Source organism: Phyllostomus hastatus, unplaced genomic scaffold (assembly GCF_019186645.2).
Source record: "Phyllostomus hastatus isolate PE091 unplaced genomic scaffold, TTU_PhHast_1.1 phas_scaffold_46, whole genome shotgun sequence".
NCBI lineage: Eukaryota > Metazoa > Chordata > Mammalia > Chiroptera > Phyllostomidae > Phyllostomus > Phyllostomus hastatus.
Window position 1 is genome coordinate 16,320,193 of NW_025334032.1, and position 21,930 is coordinate 16,342,122.

General features: G+C 41.1%; 1 protein-coding gene across 3 annotated transcripts in view; it reads left to right on the forward strand.

The window, feature by feature from the left end:
* Positions 1–21,930, forward strand: part of COL4A2 (collagen type IV alpha 2 chain) — a 187,655-nt gene that overhangs the window by 49,141 nt on the left and 116,584 nt on the right. The window lies entirely within an intron of this gene.

Sequence of the window (21,930 nt, forward strand, 5' to 3'; positions counted from 1 at the left end):
CTTTGGAAACAGAAATTACTGCAGTCCTCAGGTATTCCAATGAGTTTCACCAGCATGAATCCTGAAATCAGTTTCTAAAGTAGCCATTCCCCATCTCCACCCCAAAGGAGGAAAGACCATCTTGTTGGAGCTTGGGCTCTGTGGTTGGATGTTACAGCATTCATCCTTCCTGAGCCCCCTCCAAAAATCAAGTAAGTCAACAGTCCCCAACCTTCTTGGCACCAGGGAGCAGTTTTGTGGAAGACAATTTTTCCATGTACCAGTGGTTGCGGGGTTAGGGGGCAGGTGCTGAACAGGAGATGGAGCTCGGGCAGTAATGCAAGTGAAGCTTCCCTCCTTTGCCTGCCACTCTCCTCCTGCTGGGCATCCCGGTGTCTAACAGACCATGGACCAGCATCAGTCTGTGGCCCAGGAGTTGGGGACCCCTGAATTAAGTAAACTTATAATAGAGAACCCCTTTTTAAATGTAGTGGTTGTATTTAATAACGTGACTGGTCATTTTTTAATGGCAAAGTCACAGTGAGGACTCCATGTGCTGTATTCCTCATGAGTTTAATCCTCAAAACAGTTTCTTGTTGTCATCATCTTCCTAATGGGCTCCTCTCTTTGGGAGTGGGGATTGACACTTTAGGACTGTCTCGCTGAAGTTCCTTTGTCAGCATGTAACAAGGATACGTATTTTTTAAATATATGAAAGCCATTCCATGAGATTTAAAATGCCCCTGGGGTCCTTTGTGATAGGTTTCCGCTTCTGGAGTGGTGATGGAAGTGTCTGACTGCAGAGCTCTCCCCACCCCAAGCCCTTGCTGGCCTTATATGGGCTCAGGGAAGATGAATTGGTGGTGTGCAGACATCTGCGAGACTCGCCTGTGTGGGAGGGAGTTCGAGTCTAGAGGGACTCTGCATTCTTCTCCATGTGATCAGCCAGACAGGACCCGAACAAACTGAGGAGAAGGTTACTGGGTCCACATTTTTCACTTTGTACAATTCTTTACTTAATCTAGAACCAATGTATTGACATTTCCCATGGTGCTTTTACAAGAATTTTGTTCTTCAATAAAGCTTGCTCATTCTGATTATTTTGATAGATAATACCACCTACGTAGCAATATACTCTTATAAAAATGCCAAAGGTCTTTTCAAAGAGGTTATTAAAAGGAAGATTTATAAGGGTCTCTAGGCCACTCTAATATAGTAAGTTTACAGTACAGGCATTGAACCTTTTTTTGTCCCATCATCCTTAATTAAGAAAATACCTTGAGCCTGTTCCTCTACATTGACAAGTGAAGTAGAAACATGACACCTTCTGGTTGACGTCATGAGTGTAAGCACTCCAGAACCTGGTGTGGGCTTGGCTTGCCTGTATTCAGACAGGCTACAAGTACTGATCGAATTAAGTTGAGGTTTGGCAATTGTCTGGGTAGTTTGTGTAAGAAACAGAGCCAAATGATACCCCGCAGTGGGGCCTGGCCTGTGGGACCCACTGTCCGTGGTGTTCAGATGGCTGTTCTCTTCACACTGCACGGTGGTCCACACCGCCCTCAGTGCTGGACCGAGACTCACACTGCAGTGGCCCACACAGATCCAGGTCGGCTGGTTTTAACAGCCAGTACCCATTGTACCCAACTGATTCAAGGGTGCTATTGAATATTAATAAGATGGCGGAAATGACTCATGGTAAAAGGTAAGGGAAAAACCTACTGAGGAGAGATAAATGATGCCCTTTACCATTTTCTGTGGAGTAAACCTAGTATATTACTGAAGATACATATTGTTAGGACAATTGCATATACTTCATTAAATCATTTCTTAAGATGTAGTGTTAATTCCAGTTCTACAAACCTGGCATATGTATATTAAATATTTGGTGATTACAAATTAACCTAAATGTGTTCCTGTAGAAAGCAGGGCTATTTCTGCTTGTGGCTTGATAGTATATTTTTTAAGTAATGTAATGCATAAAAATAGCAGTTGGATGGATTTTGCTGTTCAGGGAGCTGTGTGCAGAGTTTGTTCTTTCCCACAGCTTCCCCTGGGGTCCCTTGCTATATATTTTCCCCATGGTGCTACTGTAGCGGTGATGACAATGCCTGGCTGCAGAACCCTCCCCTCCCCAAGCAGTCAGCTAGCTCAGCCTTATATGGGCACGGGGTAGAGTTCATTCGTTCCTTGCCATGGTGACAGCCAACATCAGAAACTGCACGTTACTGGATAACTTTTGGACTATAAGCAAAAATTACAAATATACTATGGATTCCAATTCCAAATGAATTCTCATGTTACTGAATGAATAAGCTCTGTGTAAAATGTGTCATGCCTGATTCTCCACCCCCGAGGAAGTTGGCAGTGGACTGTCCCAGAGAGAGAATAGTTTCTCACAGGCAGAACTACACACAGCCTCGTGGATAATTCCCGTAGGCCAGTAGCTGGAGTATGGACAGGCGGGAACTGTGGCCTGGCTGCGTGTGCGCTCCCTGGTCTGAGCCAGGTGATCTAGCCTAAGTCCTCTAGTCTCCACAGGAGGGTAGAAGGAGATTGACATCGGGGATAAATGGCTTATTCCAATCTGGGTCCAGAACAAAACTCAAGCTTTCAGACTTTTTGATGAGCTCTTTTTCCAATACATTACTCTTTTGTCTCTATACTCCTCTTGCCAGATGTTGACCTATACGAAGGGGATTTTCCAGGGTGGTGGGAAGGGAAACAGGTAGAGATGAAAAGATCTCTCTAAACTGAGATGTAGTCTTGCTGATAATAGAATCTCGTATCGTGTATTGCTAATCATAAACCTTACCCTTAAATGTGTATAACCAAGATTTCAAAATAAAACTGAATTTTATTTGAAATGGCTCAATATAAATCTGAAAACTGGTAGACCATTTCGGTGCTATGGAGAAATACTCAGTTCAGAATGTACACTGTGTACTGTGTACAATGGATAATTCTCATAGGTTTCCATTAGCAATGTGACCATCTATCTTAGTTATTTTAGGGTACTTGCATGTGTTGAATAAAAACTTCCATGCTGCTGTGGCTCTTTTCAAAACTGCTGCTTTGTTTCAGGCAGACACTTTTTAATGGTATGCTTCCCATACTTAACGGAAGTCATCTCCAATATGTAATGCATTATCACAGCCCAGAAGAGGCAAAGAATTATTTAGAAACAGTGCCTGGCTTCCAGGTTTTTATAACCCTTGTCTACACATAGCTCTGAACCACTTTCAAAATCGTGTGGTTATTTTTAGTGTGCCTTGGGAACAACAGTGGTTCTGGCATATCCGATGCCATGGTGGCCGAAGCAACTCGATCACTTAGATATTTTCTTCAGAGAAAATAGTGTTTCCGAGATTTAAACATGCCCCCCTAACTTGTACATCATATATAGTGATGCATTTTTAAAAAGTGGTATTTCCTTTTATGTCTGCCATGGTAGGAAGAACCCAGCCCCCTTTTGGCAATGGAATTTCATATTTCTTCAGCACTCAAATATGTATTTTTTTATCGTCTGTGTGCAAGGCACTTGTCTAAGAGAACAGTGGGAAGGATGCCCTGAACAGCAAAGGCCCTGAGATAAAGGTGTGCCTGATGTGTCTAAGGGACAGCGAGGAAGCCAGGGTGACTCTAGCTGGGCAAGGAAAGAGAGACTCATGGAAGGTGAGGTTCAAGACAGAAGGTCAGGACAGCGAGAATATTCTGTAAGAGTCTTGGAGACCAACTGACTGAGTGAGGTGAAAAGCCATTCGGGAGGCTTCTTTAGAATAGTTATGTGATTTATAACTTACTCAAGTTGCAGAGATCTCCATGTGGGGAAGGTGTGAGGTTCATATTTTGATGATTCATTCACTTAGGGTCTAGTTTTAGTCAAAGAAAATGCCGTGAGACTTGACCCATAGCAAAGACTAAGGAATTGGCTACTAAAGTTTAAAAATAAATTTATTCATTCAACAGATATTTGTTGCACATCTCTCATGATGTAGGCTCTGTCTAGGCACAGGGAATATAGAAGTAAGAAAAGCAGTCAGTGCCCCTCATCTTTTGCAGCTGATATGTTAGTGCTGTGCTCACCAAAAGAATTTTCTGAGAAGATAGAAATATTCTTCACAAGGGAAGACCAAAAAAAACAGCATACTTTATCTTTTAATTGTGTATTTATTCTTATATGTTTAACCTTCAGTCACCTTCAACATATTCTCCATCTGATGTAATACACCTATTGAGATTTTTTTTCAGCTGCTCAAAACAGTTTTTGAACTCGTCGATTTTAATGCCTTTTAGTGCTTTTGCCATTTTTCTTGGCACCTCTTCCACATCAGCAAAACATTTCCCTTTAAGTACTTTTTTCATCTGGGGAAACAAAAAAAAAAGTCACTGGGATGCGATTGGGTGAATAGGGAGGGTAGGGCATGGGGGTCATGCCATTTTTTGGCCAAAAACTGCTGAATACTCAGCGCAGTGTGGGCAGGTGTGCTTGTAAATCACCTATCATGAAATGGACAAATACGTTCAAAGATTGAGTCTTCCAAAAAAATTCACTGAAGCTGAACACAACCTCTCACAACAATGCCAGCTGGTTCACTGATACAGTTGTGTTCCTAGAATAGTCACCTAGCAGGGAAGCCTGTACTGTAAGGGACCTGCCCTCCAGAAGACAATGCTGTTTTGGGGATGTTCCCCCTCATGTATTCTTTACCATGGCTATTTGAGCATTTGAAGTGTGGCTAATAAAATGGACAAACTGAATTTTAAATTTGATTTACTTTTAGTTAATTCAAATTGAATAGTCCCATGTGAGCAGTGGCTACCATATTGAAGATCATAGTTCTAGTGGGTGTGGAAGTGGGGAGTGGAAAAAAGAGCCAAAAACTTAACAGTGAAGATGTAAGAATATTCTGGGTATTATATCCTAGACAAAAATAAAACAATAAAAAGTCAGAGTTTCATGAAAGTAAGACCAAGATTTGTAACCTGCTGGGCTTATACCTTTACAAAAAAGATGTTATCTCAAAGTATATAGATCCACAAGTACAGCATATTAGAAATGGTATAAGTACAGAATGTGTCAATAAGCCAGTCCGGAAGATTTTCTTAACTGATTCATCACCACATCCTCTATCTCACTGCATGGCCTCTTAGGGAAACTGTATTTTGTTTGTTTACAAGTTGAGCTCTGATCAAGGTGCTTCCATCCTGAAAACTCCTTGTCTGGTTTCTTCCACTTAGGAGACCTTTAGTAATCCAATCCCCAGCTTCAGAATGTAGCATAACTCCTGCTTTCTTTCCTGCAAGATTAAGTAAGCATTTTCTTAAAGTAGAAATTTTAATAAACTCTTGTAGAAATGACTTAATTATGCTGCAGCTGAGGAAGACAATGACAAGTCTAAACACTTTTTTAAAAGATTTTATTTATTTGTTTTTAGAGAGAAGGGAAGGAGAAAGAAAGGGAGAAACATCGATGTGCAAGATACATTGATCAGTTGCCTCTCGAATGCCCCTAATTGGGGACCTGGCCCGCAATTCAGGCATGTGCTCTGAGATTCAAATGGTGACCTTTTGGTTCACAGGCCAGCACTCAATCCACTGAGCCACACCAGCCAGGGAAACATACTTAATTTCAAAAGGACCATTATAACATTCACCAGATTTGATGGAAAATTGACCAGTTCAAAACCCACATAAAAGGATGAAATTTTACCACTACCTCACTAAATTAACTCAAAGAGCATCATTAGAGACAAAAATTAGTGCTTAGGGGAAAAATTGATTCCCATGATCATTGAAATTATTATTTCCTAGGCCCCGGCTGGCTTAGCTCAGTGGATTGAGCGCGGGCTGGGAACCAAAGTGTCCCAGGTTCGATTCCCAGCCAGGGTACATTCCTGGGTTGCAGGCCATAACCCCCAGCAACCGCACATTGATGTATCTCTCTCTCTCTCCCCCCCTCCCTCCCTCCCTTCCCTCTCTAAAAATAAATAAATAAAATCTTTAAAAAAAAATTATTATTTCCTTTATCTGAAGCATGACAGACTTTACCCTGGATTCTGTTGTTTCCTACCAGCAAAATAGATTGTTAAACAACAGGAATCATGAAAATCATTGGTGAAAACGAATCACAGTGGTTGTAATTAACAGAAATTGCCCATGACACAGCAGTGAAGCAGGTATTTGATAGATAATGTCGTCAGCAGAGAGCACATTTACGCTAGGCACAGTTCAATCATTAATAATGAAGCATTGGCACACCGATGTCTTTGTACCTGAGTGGAGAGGAAGAATTTTCAATGTTTTCATACTTTGTGTATTCAACTTTTCCTCTTCCAATGGATACTGGACACATACAGACCAAAAATTGCTTGGCAGCCTACATCATTGTCCTTCATAAGGAAAAAAAAACAGGCTACACTCTTGATTTCAGGTGTTGCTGATGGAAGATAATTGCCTCAGTGTCTCAAATACCACAAATCTTTAGTGAGGCGTCTGTTGCCTGGGAATGCAGGGGAAGCCACTGTCTCTTTCTGGGAAAACCACACACCCATATCCATACATTCCCCTCTGAATGTACATCCAAACAGACCATAGAGTAAAAATTTTCAGAGCTCAGGCAAAAGAGAACAAACAAGAGAGAAAAGTTAACCCTTTTTTAAACCTAGGCAGGTCCCTGTTCCACCAGACATAAACTGTCATCAGATGTTTTGTTTTGTTTTGTTTTGTTTTGTTTTGTTTTGTTTTGTTTTGTTTTGTTTTAAAGATAGGAAAACAGGAATGTTAATGGTGGCCTGGCTTTTGCAGAAACATAAAAATGACCCCATGAGGCAGCCAGACTGGTCCGAGCAGATGGAGGAGGAGGAGCTTGCATGAGCTTCTCATAGATTTTGTGTGGCGACCTCAGCAAGCAAAACCTCAGAGGGACAGGCTGTCCACGCTGTCACTAAGAATGGTGAATTGTTAGCTGGGTTTTGGTCTGAAGTTGACAGTTCTGGGAAAATGACCTTTCATGCCTTCAAGGAAAACATAACCAGGATAATGATGGTAATAACTATTCAGCGTCTTGATCGAAAACCCCACAGACTCCAACAGACTGTTGATAAACTCAGCTAAGAGAAATGAATATTTCTACTGTTCTTCAAAACCAAACTAAAGCTCTTCTTTTAGAAATCTTTCATTTTTCCTACCTCTTGACAGAATGTTGTGACAAGTATAGCATTAAAGCATTTCCCCCTTTCTGTTAGACAAGGAACCTGGATCCTCAAAGACCTTTGTTTCATTTTATTCACTTCCAATTCATTCTTAGTAAACAATTGCAGGATTTCTAAAAAGATCAGTGCAAAAATCTTACCAAGAATGATATACTTTCTAAAAGCTACTCTGAAAATAGAAGTTTTTTTGAATTTGTCTTCCCCCTCCCAGTAGGAAGACTCTAAGGTTGTTGAGTCTTCACGTGGAAAAGTGTAAGACCTTCCCTGTCCAAGTAATATCCACCGTCCTTTAGAGTTGGACTGTCTGTACAAGAGGCTAAATGCTCTTGAGTCTAAAACTCTCGCTTCAGATTGTTCCTATAATAAAGAGAAAACTAACAGATTGTTTTGTAGAGTTTTGAAATTACTTTTTGTTTCCTTCCAGAAATAGTAAAATAATAACCAGAATCAAATGGCAAGAAATGATCAAATCAAATAACATATGCACATTTTCTTCACTGAGAGGCCTTTTGAATTTGTTACCTAAATGTACACATACTGGGGGTACCTCAAGAAGCAGGAAGCCAGGGTCATCTTATTTCTGCCTTATTTTCACCTTCTTTAATCAGGGGGGAACTACCTGTGTCCTTAATAGGCAAAGTCAAAGATGCTACCGACATCACTGCCAATAGGGTAAACATTAATTTATTTTTAACTACTTTAGGCATTTCCAGTCTTTCTTAAGAAACTGCTCAACCTGAGACAGCCTGCCATGCTGAGCCCTCTGGTATCCCCCCTGCCAAACTATTCTGTTGTGATGTAGACAACTGAATCATTCAAGTTGTCAGATGTCTGACTCATTTGGGAAACACAAAGAGACCTTCAAAAGGGCCTATGTTTCCACTAATTAGAGAGATCAAAATATTTCTGTCCCTTCTCTCTTTATGTCCAGTGTAGAAGTTTAAATCCTAGAAGAACTGAATCAGGAATAGACTCTAGTAACCCAACAGAAGCCCTATATTGGTAGTAAATAGCTTTCTCTTCTCCTAAGCCACCATGAGGACCTTAAAAATCCTGCTATAGGAACAAAAGTTTTTGCATCCAAAACACTCTTAGGGTAGATAATTCTTAAAGATTTCAAACCAGAGAGGGGCGGTGGGGGGAAGCCAAACAAAAGGAAACGGAAATAATTAATACTGGGTAAATAATTTCTTTGGCCTAATAAGTTTTTGGCTGCATTTTCAGCATCAGTGTTTTTTATTAAATTGTTGTCTTTATAAGGCACTATAACTGCTCTTCAAGCTTGAAGTCTGTTTTAAATAAAGAAATAGAAGGATGAATGGACTTTATGGTGAAGTTGGACTCTCTGTAATAAAAATAAAGGGCTGGCATGTTTAGCTCTTCACAGTAGCAGTTATTTTTAAGAAAATAACACTGAATGGTGAGGATCGCATTTTTAAAGCCTTGTGAAGATGGGAGATATGTTTCAAGAGAGTCCTAATGTCAAGACCAGTTTTGTGCACTGCACACATATTTAGCATCTGCTGAAACTAGCCTTTCTTAGAGTTGGTAAAAGACACACTGCCATGGCCTTTGAGGACAAATGAATTTGCAAAGATTTGGAACAAAATTAACAGAATGCTGTGACTCTCTAGGAAGCAGTTCTCTCTTGGTCCTGTTGCTTTTAGCATCCATCCTACTCTTTTCAACCCCGCTCAGGGAGGTGGGAAGTCTTATAACTAAGCAACAAGGATACACCGAGGACAGAACTCACAAATCTTTCACAAGATTTTCCTGTATGTTCCCACAGCCCCAAGCAACACCTCTGCAACCCAAAAGAAAAGATTGAATAAGTAACCCAAGTGATTAAAGGACAACTCTGAAACAGGAAGGTCTTAGGGTAAATTTATTTAACACCTGATATTTTACAAATATTTGCACTTCTCTTTATTGAATGGTGGAATTATTTGTCTAGTACACTGACAAACCTTCTCCCCAACATCATACCCAGGAAGGATGGAAGAATAAGTCTGAGAAGGATGAATAATCTTCTGTTCTTTGCAGACTATATGGGAGGAAGTTGGAGAGATTTCCTGGGTAATTTAACAGGAGAAAAAAATAAACCTCAGCATAGATTTATATACATCTAGAGTAAAATTTATTTTTAAAGCACCTCAATTAATGTAAATTATATTACTGCAAGAGGAAACAACCTAACTCCTAAAAGTTGAACTAAAATTTTCAACTATTCTTCAAAAATGAAATCAGAATTTGCCTTTGAGGTTTTCATGTAGCATTGAGTCCCACTTAAAATTTCAAAATGATAAGACTCACCACGTAACTCCACTTAAAAGAAAGCCAGTGGTAGACATGCCATTGACAACAAATAAAGTAACCATATTTGAGGCCCTTGAATGTTTCTTTCTATCCCTTATCAGCTTTACATTATTCTCAGAAATGATTTCTCCTCTAGCCAGTGTTTTTTCATGAACTTGTTTTTCCTTTAAAGAGTAAATTTTGAAACCATCTTTACTCTAGATGTATATAATGTTATTCCAGGGGAATAACATTAGCCTGCTTCTCAAGAGTTGTGTAAGAGATGACTAAAGATCATCCTGAAAACCTAGAATTACCCTCTCCAAGTCAGAGAATAGAGTTATATTAGTGCCATAATTGTATCATATTTAAAGTCTTTTTTTACTGGGAGATTGTGTTTATTAAAGCTGGGAATGGTAAAACAAGGAAGGGCTTACTGTCAGTCAACTAGAGGCAAGAAAAAAGGGGTTGAACTAAATAATAGCATTAGGATGTTTAATTTGAAATACAAGAAGGCTAAAATAGGACTTCCGGCAAGATGGAGGAATAGGTGGGCACACCGTACCTCCTCGCACAACCAAGATTAGAACAACAATAATTTACAGATATAATATCACTCAGAACTGTCAGAGGATTTATCCGAATGGAAGTCGGACAGCCAAGAAGTTGAAGTAGACCCGTACATCCAGACCGGTAGGGGACGACGAGCCGGGCGGGCACGGGGCTGGCGTGGGTCGGCGGCGCGCGGAGGTCGGGGAAAATTTGGCGCAAAATCGGCGCGACAGCCATCCAGGGTGCAAGAATGCAGCGGTGATCCCTGAATACGCAAGCTGCGGCTGGGGGACCCAGTGAGGCAGCAATTGTGGACCAGGGCGGAGCTGGCGGCCCAGGATCCCGAAGAGGTGTCTGAGCCCAGGAGAACGGAACTACCGCCATTGTTCCCACCCGTCCCTGCTCCTGCCCCCACCCCCACATATAACGTCAAAACCTAGCGACTGGGGTGCCCAGCTCCGGTGAACACCTAAGGCTCCGCCTCCCACCATAACAAGAGCAACCAGACCGGAAAAAAAAAGGGGGGGGGGGGACAGGGAAAGACATAAGACATGTTTCCAGCAGAACAGATCAGTCCCCCAGGACTCATCCTTTTGAGCGACCAAGAAATAGCCAATCTATCAGATGCCCAGTTCAAAACACTGGTGATCAGAAAGCTCACGGAATTGGTTGACTTTGGGCACAATTTAGATGAAAGGATGCAGGTTACCATAAAAGAGATGCAGGAAGATACTCGGAGGAGAGCCAATAGTGAAAGGAAGGAATCTGAGTCTCAAAACAATACAGTGGACCAGAAGGAAGATAGAATCAACCAAGCAGGAAAGTATGATGAAATAAGAATTCAAAAAATCGAGGAAAAGCTTAAGAGCATCCAGGACACCTTTAAACATTCCAACATCCGAATTATAGGGGTACCAGAAGGGGAGGAGCAACAAGTGGAAAAGTTATTTGAACAAATAATAAAGGAGAACTTCCCCAATCTGGCAAAGGGAACAGTCTTCCAAGAAATCCAAGAAGCTCAGAGAGCCCCAAAGAAGTTGGACCCAAGAAGAAACACACCAAGGCACATCATAATTACATTAGCCAAGGTAAAAATGAAGGAGAGAACCCTAGAAGCAGCAAGAGATAAGGGGGACAGTAACCTACAAAGGAGTTCCCATCAGACTGTCAGCTGATTTCTCCAAAGAGACCTTACAGGCAAGAAGGGGCTGGAAAGAAATATTCCAAGCCATGAAAGACAAGGACCTACATCCCAGATTGCTCTATCCAGCAAAGCTCTCATTTAGAATGGAAGGGAAGATAAAGTGCTTTTCATATAAGGTCAAGTTAAAGGAGTTCATCATCACCAAGCCCTTATTTTATGAAATGCTAAAGGGACTTATCTAAGAAAAGACATGTATAGTAAAAGGACAGCAAACTCACAATTATTAACAACCACACCTAAAGCAAAACCAAAAGAAACTAAGTAAACAACTAGAACAGGAACAGAACCACAGAAATGGAGGTCACATGGAGGGCTAGCAGCAGGGGGGTGGGAGGAGGAGAGAGGGGGAAAAGGTATAGAGAATAAGTAGCATAGAATGTAGGTTGAAAATAGATAGGGGGAGGGCAAGAATAGTATGGGAAATGTAGAAGCTAAAGAACTCACAAGTATGACACATGGACATGAACTAAAGGGGGGAACGTGGGTGGGAGAGGAGGTACAGGGTGGAGGGGATAGAAGGGGGGAAATGGGACAACTGTAATAGCATAATCAATAAAATATATTTTAAAAAAGAAAGCTAAAATAATGCAGTTAGTGACAGTAGAGCTATTTGAATACCTTCAAGTTGGTCCGAAGGTTGTGGGTTATTGTTAAGCTGAATACCTTCAGATGACACCACCAGAATGACCATGGTAGTCTGCAGGAGGTAGCTCCCCACCATGGCATGTCCTATGGCTACTATTGCCAAAGCTCTTGAGAAAGTTGCAGCACAAGACAAGTTTAGCTCTGACACACACCTGCTTCCTCGTCAGGAGCCTCACCCTCCTATCACACACCACAAATACACACAGGCTTAGATGACGAGTCTCCAGCATTTCACTCCAACTGCAAAGCTCCTCGTACTGCATCAAGCAAGCTTCTCTCCTGTCATTTTTTTTACCAACCTCCAGTCAAAACCTCATTTCCTCCAGATGTACTGACTCGGCAGAATTTAGGGAAGAACATGAGCTCCTGAGCTTGTTCATATTAAAGTACTGATTGTTGCTTTCACTGCATCTCTGACTCCTTGACCAACTGTTCATATGAAAACAGTCACCTCCTTCTAATCATCTTTGAGTTGCTCACTTCCCTTCTGTTGTCTGGCCTTCAGATTTGAGCTCAGCTTTTTGTGACCTAGTTGCCTGTCCAACGAGAAGTAAAGTGACACTATTTGCTCCCTGGATCTGGATGCTACTCTTCTACAACACTGTCTTAAAATCATGTCACCCTCTCATACCTAACGTGTCACTGGACTGCTTCATAAGCATTGTGTTTGTATCGAAAAATCTTTAGTTTTTTGTTGTGTTCCTCTTTGCTTTTGCTTCCTGACCTTTGGTCTTCCATTTGTATGATTAATTTTTGAAACTTGATCCAGGATTTTGCTTTGATTCCTGTGAAATTATTGAAAGTTGCAGCTAAAGTTTCTGATTTGGAGATGGGGGAAATGAGGTCTTGGTATTTTATCTCTCTACTTTACTTGTCTAAGATGGATCTACTTCAAACACAGACTTTCCATGAGGATGGCTACTAACCAAAAAAGAGATTTCTCAATGTTAATTGCCACTGGTATTTTTAGGATTTTATTTTGAGGGTAGCATTGATGAAAAGGGATATGTAGCCATCTGCATACCCTCAAGTGGAATAATCAGACCAAGGAAGTAAACAAAAAGAACTTTGTGGATGAAAATGAACTCAATTCCAGAAGATTAAAAAGGCTTCTTTAGTAGAAGGAAATAAAATTTAACAAAAAGGATACCCCTCAAAAATGTCAGCTATCTTGGAAGGAAAGATGAGTAATGGAAATCCCATGTTGATCAGAAAGATGAATAGATTAGTCCTTTGAACTGGCATTTGTGGAGGATGAGGGACTCTGCACTGTCTCCTGCCTCTTTTCCTAGCAGTCACTGAAGGAGCAAAAGAAAGTTCCTAGAGTCAGATCATTCTCCTTGAGATTAAAATATGTACAATATAATAAATAAGCTTGGGATTTTGAAATGTAAGTGGGCTGTTTTCCTAATTTCTCTCTCTGATAGTTTATTACTGATGTATAAAAATGCAACCAACTTCTGAATACTTATTTTGTATCCTTCTACTTTACTGAATCCATTTATTCATCCTAGTAGTTTTTTGGTGGAATCTTTAGGGTTCTCTATATTTAGTATCATGTCATCTGCAAATAATGACAGGCTTACTTCTTCTTTTCCAATTTGGATGCCTTTTATTTCTTTTTCTTGTCTGATTTCTGTGGCTAGGACTTCCAATACTGTGTTGAACAAAAATGGGGAAAGTTGACAACCTTATATTTTTCCTGATTTTCAGGAAATCTCTTTCAGCTTTTCCATATTAAGTATGATGTTAGCTGTTGGTTTGTCATATGTGTCCTTTATTATGTTGAGGTATGTGCCCTATATTACCACTTTGCTGAGAGTTTTTATCGTAAATAGGTGCTGGATTTTGTCAGGTGCTTTTTCTGCATCTGTTGGTAGGATCATATGGTTTTTATCCTTCATTTTGTTTCTGGGGTGTGTCATTAGTTGATTTGTGGATATTGAGCCAACCTTGCATCCCAGGAATAAATCCCACTTAATTTATTAGTTCATGATTTGTAGTGTATTGCTGAATTTTGTTTGCAAATATTTTGCTGAGGATTTTTGCATCTATGTCCATCAGGTGTATTGGCCTATAGTTTTTTTGTAATGTCTTTGTCTGGTTTTGAAATAGAGTAATGCTGGCTTCATAAAATGAGCTTGGGAGCCTTTTCTCCTCTTGAATTTGTTGAATCATTTGAAAAGGATAGGTGCACAATCAGTTTTTGTTGCACCATGAAAGAGCTCAACACAGGGACAGTGGTGGCCATCCCTGCAGCCCTTGTCCTGAAGCCAGACAACTCAGTTTCTCCCTGTTTTTCTCAGGCACCCCCCAAGCCTCTGTACCTCCACTGGAGTCAGTGTGAGCTCCTGTAACCAAGAGTTTGCACACGGGCCCTTTCAGAGGATGCCTGGGTTTCCACAAGTCTTTTGTCTCGGTCAGACAGCCTGTTATCTGGACTCTTCTTCCCAGCACTGGTATCCCAGGCTGGGGAGCCCAGCATGGGGCTGAGAACACTTGCTCCTCAGGGGTGCCTTGCAGCTCAGATATCCCTCCAGATTTTCAACTGCTACACATAGGTACAAGCCAGCTCATTTCGGGTCTCTACCAGTCTTTACATGGCTTCGTCTTTATATTCTTAGTTGTAACACTTCTGTTTAGCTAGTCTTCATATGGTTGTCCAGTAGCTTGGTGTACAATTTAGTTATGATTTTGGTGTGGTCTTGGGAGGGGGTGAGTACAGTGTCTACCTACTCTGCCATCTCCAGTGTGTATTTTTAATTCCCTGAAACTTTCTAGAGTACACTATTGTCTTTTTACATTTATCAAGTTTTCACATCAAACCTAGTCTAGATGTTCCTAAACACTGTGAACAAGTATTGATAAATATTTTCAAAAGCACCAAGTGTTCTTGATGTACTTCTACTTTTGGCATTAATATTCCGCATTCTTTGGGGAATATTTTGGGAGGTGGCACTATCCTATAGAATTACTCTAGAATTAAACTTTTCTGCCTATGGTCTGACATTGGCTGTTCCAGGAATTTGCTGTCATTCCCAACTCCACCAGTTATTGCCCCATTAATCTCTATATTCTGTTGGCTTTGCATCAACAGGAACTCTCAGAATAAACTAAGAGGGAGTTGGCTCAAGAGGGGAAAGGAGGCAGGAGGCTGTGGGCATGACCAGGATCACATTCCTACTCTGAGTAGCTAGGGGAACTCCCTTGCTTTTTGCTTTTTGAAAATAAGGATGCTATATCTCACCCTGAGACTTTCCATGTGTTCTTACTACTTCTCACAGAAACTTGAAACATGAAAGAAGCATGTGCAATTGGAAATTTCAAGAAGTAATTGACAACAGTGCCACTGATTTCCCACGCCAGGCATGCTAAAGCCCCTACACCACCATTGAGGTGGATCCTTTGAAAGACCCGGCACAAGGGTGGGGTCAAGCACAAAGAGAAAAACTTTTCCAAAACCTTTCAACAGACTTTTTTGTTTAAACAAAAAACAACGTTTCTGTCTCTGAAGATCAAACCAGATTGACCCAATTTTTCCTTGGTGTGATTTGTGAGCTATTTCAGAATCTCCTAAGTCTCTTTTTGAGAGGTCAGGGATGTGGAAAAGAGCAGGGTCATCCTGTGTCATTTTCTCTGCAAAATGTTCAGTGTTGTGCTATTGTTTCAAATTTAGAAACACTTCAAAGTTTCTACGTATATAATTGTGATACTTTTTTAACATGTTATTTCTGGAAGAAATAACATTTCTGTTATTATTGTTGTCTATAAAATTTTCTCCTGTTGTCACTAGACATAATCTGAAAAGACAGAAAATTCTTTACTTAAACTATAGATACTACACTGATATTTTTGTGCAGTGCCTTAAATCTTGTTGTGTGGTCACTGCAGTAAAGTGTATATTATTTTAAAACCATCATATGAAATAGTCATTAGTATCTTTTTCCATTAAAAAAAAAGCAGGTGTTTCCTATGCCTTTTTGGCAGCTTTTGTTGTTTGTCTTTTGTTTGCGTGTCTAAGTTTCCCATTGTCTGGAGCATGCACAGTGCCCGTTGTGAAGGTCATTGTCCTGGCTCACATGGTTTTATTTCCAAAATTCGGTATGGATTCTGGTGTACGTTAGCCGCTATGGAACAATCTACCCCATTTTTAATACCATGTGGTTTAGAGACTAAACGGTTTATTTTTGTACACATACTATTTCTAAAAGTTGGGATGTCCTCTACCTGTTTTTGCAATTAATAAGGAATCATAATGATTTTATTGTGAGTTTCTCCCACCAGTGCTCTTTTCATGGGGGTATCTGTTCCACTTTCATAGCACACTTGGGCCACACAATGCCCATATTAATGTAAAATCCCAAACTTCAGGACTCGCCGTCCAATCAGTACCAGTTATATTGCAAAAATATCTTCTAGGTAGGGAAATGTTCTCAAAATGTTAGCCTTCTTCACCTTCACAGTGTTGGTGTTTCATTGGACCTTTAGTAGTCGCTAATACATTTTCAAGAATATATTTTTTCTTACCTTCATAGAGAGTCTATTGTAAAAGGATTTTAGTAGTGAGGCACTTGACATCTCTGCTTTAAAAAGTGAAAATCAAAATATCTCACAGAAGAGTCTTCACAGTGGGATCAATTACTAACAAATTTGAATCAGCCATTATACTCCACTGTACCAAGAAATTCAGCAACACTTAACAGTTAAAAAAATGGCCCTCTCTCCTACACTTGTGTGCAGCATAGTTCCATCACAGAGGGCACTTCCCGTGTTGAGTGACATGGCCTCCAGGTCTGGACACCGCCGGCAGATGTTTAGCTGTGCACATTTAGCTATAGATGTTTAGCTATTGATGGAAATAGCCAAGCAGCAGAGCTCGAGGACTGGGATTCAAGGTACCTCTGAAATTCGATCTTTCCAGCACTGCCAATCTTTGAGAATGATCACATCTTCATACCTCCATCTTCCAACATCTGTTGAATTGACTACTTCTCTCTGTGTTTTCCTTACCCCCCTTTAATGGTAGGTTAGTGGACCATGTGCCAAGGGGAAGCACCAGTTTTATTTTTACACTTTTTTTGATTCCATGACTCTCTAAAGAGATGCCACAGTCCTCTATAGCCGTGGTCCGATTTGGCATGTCTGCAGCATAGACTAAGAACCCTGGAGTAACTCCACAAATTATCCATCTCAAGAATTTTCAGCTGAACTGGACTTTTATTAAGAAAACAATGGTAACTGGATCCTGTTCAATTTTAGCACTTGATACAAATTTATAGAAAAGTAAAAACAGAAATGATGTCCAGTTGGGGCACTATGGGTTGTAATGATACTCGGTACTTATTGATGGTTTGTCATGGGCGAGGTACTGGGTAAGGGCTTTGTATTCATGAACTCTCAACCACTATAAGAGTCCTGCGATGTGGCCCCTGTTTTATGTTGAAGAAATTAAATAGAGAATAACAAAGTAAGTTGTTCAGAGTCAGTAGAGAATTGAAGAAACAAAATCTGAACCCAGACCTGGAGCCCACACTCCTGACTTTTCCTGAAGGGCACCCTTCAAAATCTGGTTGTGATATTGCACATTTGAAACTCAGTTCCTTCTAATTAATTTATTTTTTCCTAGTTTATCATTTCTGCATTGACTATTTCTTTTCCTAAGCCAAACCACTAAGCCAGAAAAGAAATGAAAGCACACAAAGCCACAATTTTGTAAATTAAAAATCCATCCTTTCTCCCACCTCCTCGCATTCATCGTGCTCGGTCCTCCGCTGGAGGCAGTTTTGTTCCAAGGACTGGCACATCAGCTTGGCTCCTCTAGTCTTCCCCCTTTCCACTCATCTCTGTACCCCCCCACCCCACCCTGTAACCTTATCCTGATGGTAACACCAGAGTTTCATTAAATAAGCAGTTTTCTGCCCTCTTCAGGAGCTTTCCTAAAGTTAAATAACATCCTGCATGGGCTAGAAGTTTTCCAAGTCTTTTCCTCAGCATATCAAGGGATGGTAGCTCTGCCAATTAATCTCAGTGGAGGGGGTGTTCAATTCTAAAATTAATTTGGATAGCCTGTGGTTTTAAGCCCCCATCTTTCTAGAACCCTTTCACTTTAGGACTTAGCCCTTCAAACAGGGCATATGGAAGACATCTTACTACACAAAGAAATGTGGTGTGGGTGGGTTGCAAAATTGGACTCGTAAGATGCAACATGGACTTGGCGTTCAGACATGAGAACAGCAGGTACAAGTCTTGACCTCGGAGTCAAATTCCAGCTCTGCCACTTGTGTCTCTAGATGTGAGTGACTCACATATACCCCTTTACCTTCAATTTCTTCTTCTTTAAAGTGGAATAGCAGTACAATGCCTATCTGAAATAGCTCCAATGAAGTAATAGCCTTAAATGGTTAGTCCATTTTCTGGCATACTCTACATGCTCGATGAAAAGTGGATGTGATCATGGGTGTTTTACCTTTCCCTGGAATTTCCACAGCTAACATCCTCCCCATCACATAGAGTATAAGTCAAGTGGACATTTTAGAGGGTTGTTGTGTTTATAGGTGAGTGTCCCTACAATTAAGGCTATATTTGAAAGTGCATGAAAATATTTTGAAATTTGAGGTCTTAAAAATTTTAACAAAGAAAAACATGATTATGTTATACCTATGTATATAGATGGCTTTTACAATTTTTATTAATTAAATTTTTTTTTAGTTTTTTTCTCTGCAATAGCATATCTTTATCCTCCAAATGCCTTGCATAAATTAAGACTTTGTCAGCTTATATTCTAATTTTACTAATTTATATATCATTCTTCTGAACAAGTACCACTAGTATCACATGGATTCCAATCCATTCCCAAGCTGAGGCTCGGGCAGGGTCTTTGTTCCCCACCTGAAAGAGCTCCTGGGGCCCTCCACTTGCTCATGCCACCCCCCACCCATGGCAGTTCTGGTTATGTCACCGAAGTAGATTATCGCCTCACATCTCATGGGCAGGGCACTTCTGTTCTCCACATCACGAATGCCAATCGCGTCCTTGCTTGATGTCATACTGCTTTGTTCAGACAGAACATTTGTTTCATCTGCTCTTGGCTCTTCCCCCGCAGAAGCTCCAGTCTCCCCAAAGTGTATGAAGTAGCCCTGATTTTGCTTCTGCCTGAGTGTTCTCACTAGTTTACTCTCCATCCCCTCCAGCGCATTTATGTACCCCGGAGGTGCGCTGGTCAAGGGCACATTTCAGTAGAAGCAAAAATTGCCTCGAGTTAATCATCATCCCAGGACTGAGGAGGGTTCCTCCAGGTCTTCCTGGGTGTGCTCCCCCTCATGGGAGACCCCGGACCAGCTGTGCAGTCAGGAGGTGTGGGAATGGTCATGCCACTGAAAGTGTTTGACCATTAGGGAAAGCCTTCCAAAATAACCCGAAGAGCCAACTCTTCAAAAGATCACTTCCCTCTTCCAACTACTTTTTTTTTCACTTTGTGGAGAAATTCATGGAGTTGAGCTAAACCTGGTGAAATATTACTTAAAATCGAGGTAGGAGAAAAATATGTTAAAGAACCTGTTCCCTGGCTGGTATGGCTCAGTGGATTGAGCACCAGTCTGAAAACCAAAAGGTCACTGGTTGGATTCCCAGTTAGAACACAGGCCTAGGTTTCGGGCCTGTCCCCAGTTAGGGTTGTGCGAGAGGCAACCAATTGATGTTTCTTTCCCTGTCTTTCTTCCTCCCTTCCCCTGTCTCTAAAAATAAATAAGTAATATCTTAAAAAGAAGAAGAAGACAAATGTCATTTGTGAACAGTCAAAACCCAGTTTGGAAGACAGTGATTTATTTGCTCTAAAAAAAGAACAAATGGGGCTTGTGGAAACTCAACAGAGGTATAAGCACATCTTATAAGAATGTTAAAAACCACAGTCACATTTTACATGACTTTGGCAGAGAACGTAACCCAGGTGTGTTGAATCAAACTATAATGTGAAATAAAGAATTTCAACAAGCCTCATCGGGCCTTTGTTCTTTTTAAGTAGTGTTTTCTGTTTCCTCTGCTAAAAATGAGATATACGCATCTTTAACTTTTATCTTTGTTTATACAGTATCTTTACTTTTATAAGGTTAACTATTAAGGATTTGCTGATCACATGGTTTGTAACTAAAACACAGAAATAAGGAAAAATAGACAAGGGGGAAGTTCTGTTCAAAAAAGTATGTGGAACAAATTCAGACAGTTTTAAATCTAGGAAGGACCTGATACCACCAATAAACCTTATTTTGCAAATGAAGAAACTGAGGCCCAACACAATCTAAGGGCTTGCCCACAGCCACCTGTGAGAGATGAGCCAGCAAGATACAAAATCACAACAAGTCAGGTAGCCTCTTAAAGTGGATTTAAAGAGCTAAGTGAAAATAATAACTGAAGTAAATTGATTCCAAGAAACAAAAAATGATCAGTAAAATCTGATTTACAAGGAAATAATTGAAGCAAATTCCTTCTGTGTCAAAGCTCACATTAAAATCGGTCCCACTGGGCACTTCCTGAGTGCAGCATTCTCTACAAACAGTATTTGAATGATGTGTAGGAGGTAGAAACTCTTTGAAAGACTTAAAAAAATATATTTCCAATCTGATCTAGACTGTCCATAGCAAGTAATTTAATTCCTCGGTGCCCTTCCTTATCCGCACCCTCATAGTAAGACTGCCTGTCTCACGGGATCGTAGTAGAAAGCCATGCGTTAGTATCAAGCAACAGAATCATGAATGAAAGCTGCTCCTGAGGAGACAGAACCATCGCTGTGCCAGCAAGGACCTTCCTCACTCGCTCTCCGCTGGAGCTGGTGAATGGGAGATGATGGAACTGGCAGCGTTCGAGCCCCACTGGTGCACCACGGCATACATGTTCCATAGGTGCAGCCGAGCTTCAGTTTCTGGTCTTGTGTGGCTACAGCAGTGCTTCTCAACAGGGGCACCTTTGCCTCCCAGGGACGTTGGATGTCTCTGGAGACATTTTTGTTTGTCATACCGTGGGGAGGGTATTCCTGGAATCTGGATGATAGAGGCCCTGGATGCTGCTAAACATCCTGCAATGCACAGGGCCACCGCCACCCCAACAGCAGAGGATGACATGGCCCCAACTGTGACTACAGTGCTGAAGCTGAAAAACCCTGTGCATGTGATGCACTGAAAGAGTTGCTGTCATTTTCATGATATAGCAGAATTCTATAGCGAAAGGGGTGAACTTCCTCCCTCTTGCCGTTCTTTCATTTATTCAGCAAATAACTTGAGTCCCTACTATGTGCCAGTCCCCAGGCCATGAATTGAGAAACCAGGGATAAGGGGCAGAAGCTGAGCTCACAAATATCCTGCTACAGTGGTAGCTGCATGGCTCCTCCTTCCTGATACACCCCTAAATCCAAATTTGTAGGTGCATTGATAGTTGGTCACACAGACTCTGGACCAGGGTGTGTGGGTTCAAATGCTGGCTCTTCCCGTTCATACATGTGTGACATTGGGCACATTGTTTCTTCCCTTTGCATGACAGTTTTGTCATATGTCATCTCTAGAATAATGGTGCTGGTGCTACCTTTGCTGTGATAAGGATGTTGTTCCTAAGAAATAGCTAACACGTGTGGCAGTGTGAGTGTGGTGTCCATCACGCTGTGAGCTTGCATCAGGGTCCTAGTTATTCTGGAGGTGTGACTGAGCTCAGCGTTTGCTGGAAGGAAGGAGATACACATTAACCTCATCCTGCCTGCAGGAGCCTCAAGTCCACCTGTGCCTCTGTCCTTCTCCACTCCTTTGCTCCTTTGTCACCACAGCTTTCTTTTGTGCCATCAGCTAACCTTTAGCATGCCAGCTTCCCTGGTCAACGCCTGTTCCAGTCCATCAGTCTTCCCAGCCAGTCCAACTCCAAATGGCCTGGCTCCACTTCACACCTTCTGTGTTTATGCAAAGTGTCTATGGATTACTGATGAAGCTAAATCTCTCTAAATAACAAATTATTTGTGGCCTTAACCCTGCTGGGAGAGATTTGTAATTAAAAAAGGGTTTATCA